The sequence below is a fragment of the Micropterus salmoides genome, unplaced genomic scaffold, assembly GCF_014851395.1.
Source record: "Micropterus salmoides isolate LMB-PRFRI ecotype aquatic unplaced genomic scaffold, ASM1485139v1 Ms_hic_scaffold_12, whole genome shotgun sequence".
Classification (NCBI taxonomy): domain Eukaryota; kingdom Metazoa; phylum Chordata; class Actinopteri; order Centrarchiformes; family Centrarchidae; genus Micropterus; species Micropterus salmoides.
This window is the reverse complement of record NW_024040263.1, coordinates 8,208,866-8,212,793: the sequence shown is the minus strand read 5'-3', so window position 1 is coordinate 8,212,793 and position 3,928 is coordinate 8,208,866.

The following is a 3,928-nucleotide window of genomic DNA, read 5'->3' as shown; positions in this document are numbered from 1 at the left end:
GGTAATCATAAATTACACGAAGAAAATACTTGTATTCTGGGAACTTTCTTGTAGCTCTCCGTTTGGAGTGTGCCTCTGAAAAATCTCTGTTTGGAGGGCTATGTAGACCTCCCATTTCACCCTACCCCTCTATTGCAACAAGAATCGGGACACCCTACCCCTAGACGTGAACGCGCAAAACGGAGGGGTAGGGCCAAGGGGTGAAATGGGATTGAGCCTACATGTGGGAAAAACTGACATGATCACGAGAAGAAATGCACCAGGATGAGGATAGCTTACCCCGTCGGCTACACAATTTCCTGAGGGAAAACTCTGGCTTTACATTTAATAATATGCACAAGCAAAACTTTAGTTTTACATTCTTGTCAACAAATTTGATATGAGCATGTACTTCACATTGTTTAACGTAATGTTTGCCAGAATTATGCATTTGAGGCCTGCCGTTAATGTATGGTACTGATTTCACATTGACTTTTATAGACTTTCAAAATCAAACAGGTTGAGATGATGAGATGAGACGCTAATGTGAGGCTGCACTGACTTACAGATGTTTGGCAGCACAGCAGACAAACCAAGTGCTGTCAACATAATTATGTTGTATTATAATGATGACACTTCACTGCTGTACTAATTTTTACTTGTTGTACTGCACTGTATGACATGTACTCTAAATACATCCTGTATTTTCTGCTATATGTTATGGACTGACTTATATTTAATGATGGACATAACAGGCCAATCTTTTATTGCCCTGTTGTGTACAGCGACACTTAACTACTGTTTTTGTTTTTGATGTTTGTTTGAAGTTTGATCGTTTGAAAATCCCTTCTTCTATTAGGACGACAATGCTTTGGGAATGGGTTAAACATTTTCATTTTCCTCTTCTACTATTTGGAAGTTAATATTTGTACTACTACTACTACTACCACCACCATCATCAAACTGGCTGGGCACCATTTGGTGCAGAATAGTTAAGTCCCCCTTAATAAATAAAGTCCCCTGCCACCAGTTGAGAATTTATGGTATGACTTTTCACTTTCCCATTTACACTAAATAAAATACATTAATGTGCTTATAATAAGCAGTGGTATTTCCTGTAGATAAAGTGCATCTAGAAAAGCAGTTACACAGTCTAATGTTTGTCTTTTGTGCTATTGCAGCAGGCATTAAAACATTTAGTGTGAAATATACAACAAAGGAGTTTCACTTCTTCATTAATGAAGTATCCATCTATCGTCAACCACTTATCCTGCGTATAGGGTCACGGGGGACTGGAGCCAATCCCAGCTGGCATCGGGCGAAAGGCGGGGTACAACCTGGACAGGTCGCCAGTCCATTGCAGGGCCACACATAGACAAACAACCAGTCACACTCAAACTCACACCTAAGGACAATTTAGGGTCACCAATCAACCTAGTCCGCATGTCTTTGGATGGTGGGAGCAAAAAACCAGAATGCGTGGAGGGAGACATAGGGAGAACATGCAAACTCCACACAGAAAGGGTTTGAACCCTCTTCCTTCTTGCTGCGAGGCCACAGTGCTAACCACTGGACCACCGCGCTGCCCCTTAATGAAGCATTTCAAAGAGAAATATTCAGAATACTCATTCAGAATACTAGATCAATGATAGATGGCCACAGAAGAAACAGACAATAATAGACAATAATACCATATTTATATTTATCACTCACCTCTCTCAAATCCGATCATAACTTCTGCCTTACAATCAGTCCTATACTATTAAATATAACACCATTAGTTCAGCTGTTTGTGAACTGTGACTGACATTATTAGTACAGCATGTGGGCAAAAGTGTCATGTTACCTACGCAGCATTAGCGCAGATGCAGCTGTGCTTCAGGCCCATGTCAAAGAAAAGTGAACACCTAAGCATCATTTACGAAATGGAAAGCGTTAGAGGGAAACATAGCCTATGTCCTGCTTCTTCTCCCTCTGCTCCAATAAATCAGTATCATTGTCACTGACAACTGGACAGACTCCAATTTTAAAAAGGCATTTCACCATGCCAAGCCAGGGACACATAAAATGTATCCCTAAACATATTCCTGTCTTGGTGTTTCACTGCTATTCATATTGGCCAAGTGTTAAACTGCTTTTGTTGTGGGAGGCTATAACTTCAGAACGTACCCAATTCTGTATGATGTGATTTATCTGCACACTATAAACTAATGTAGCCCTTTCTTTCGGTCCCCTCTCTCTTATTCTGATAACCTGAAATGATTGGATACTGGATAGAAGCCTGGATAAAATGTTAATGTAAATGGAGCAGCATGCACTCTAGAGCCCTGGCCACCGATATAGGATTGTTAATACTAATACATGTAATGATATTAGAGGATTTTTAAATCTATATCGGCCAATATTCTTTTATTTTAAATTTGGAAACACGTACACATATATATAAACAAAGATTATCCCTATGTTATCCCTTGATATGTGTAGTTATGAGATCTCACCAAGATGACATGACATTGTGCAGTTTAAAAATACACTTTTTTATTGTTAGTACTTTGAACAGAAGTAAAGCTGATTATGTCAGCTGATTGCTGTGATTTGTTGCCGAAAGGGGAACTGCAAAGTGCTCTCTGATGGACAAACTATGCAACGACAAGTGAAGTGTCCGTCTTCCATCGTTTCGTTTCTTTTTTAATTGTTATTCATAGGCTGTTATAAACACAGATAACTATTTATATGCGATTAGATCAAATCTCTACAAACATGCACAGATACACTCACATTAGCAAGTGATCTGTAAAATGAGGTATCATGTCACAGCTTTGGGTTGGTTGGGTGTGTTTTGTATTTGTTTCTGTGTTCATTCCCTGCCCTTGTGTTTGCTCTTCTCAGTAGTTTGTGTGTGTGTTACTTTGCTCATTTGCTTATTCGTCAGGTTGTCTTGTTATGAGTTCATCAGTGTTTATATTCTTCAAACTCACAGACTTTGAAGCGCGTTCCCGGGAAGTCCATGAGAGCTTGGGGTTGTCCTGCTGTCAAATCGTCAAGTGCGCGAGGGCTCTCTCGTGGACATTTTGAGCCCTTTATAGACCCTTTTCGTAAGTCCGCATTTCTGCAGACTTTGGCTGAGGGAATTGCCCGCAGTTCATAGCGGTATGACATGAAACACTGGGGTTACCAGGGGAAGCCCGGAAGCGAGAGAAGTATCACGACAAATCCACATTATAAGAGAAGAAGAAAACAGTAAACAAACAAGAATCGACACCTACGCTGATGTTAATATTGTTGAAAGTTTTCTTAACTTAAGATGGTGCATAGAACACATGTCAGAGGAATGCAATCACCTTATTACACACTTAGTTTATTCAACTATTTTTTTTAGTTTTTGCTTAATGATGCTATTTGACCAACAATAGTGTATTGATTAATTACAAATATATATTGTAATTGATTTAGGCTACCACTCCTCCACTCTCTAGGGCGTTAGCATGCAGGACTTAAAAATAAGGCAAAAACATAAAATAAAAAGTGTGCAACGTGTTTCAGTGTCGTCAAGATAACGTGATAAAGTGGCAAAGTGCTGTCCCGTTCCCGTTTACAACATTTTGAGCCCTTGCAGCCTCTTAAACTCAATCACTTTCCAAGTGACGTCAGTGAAGTCTGTGAGGGTTCAGGGCTTAGGGTTTTGGGGGGACATTGGGATTGGGCCTCTGTGTGTTTCTAGTTTAGTCTCTAGTTAGTCTCCTGTTAAGTCTCCTTGTTTCTTGTGGAATACTTTCTCGTTTGGATTTTTGGATCTTTGTTTTCACCTGCACGGGAATTTTCAGCGTTTTTGTGCAATAAACCATAGTAATCACCAGTACCATCTCTGTGTCTGCATTTGAGTCCACAAACTCTCCTGCATTCAGCCGGCAGGAATATGTAATATAATAATCAGTACGCCTTGTGACTC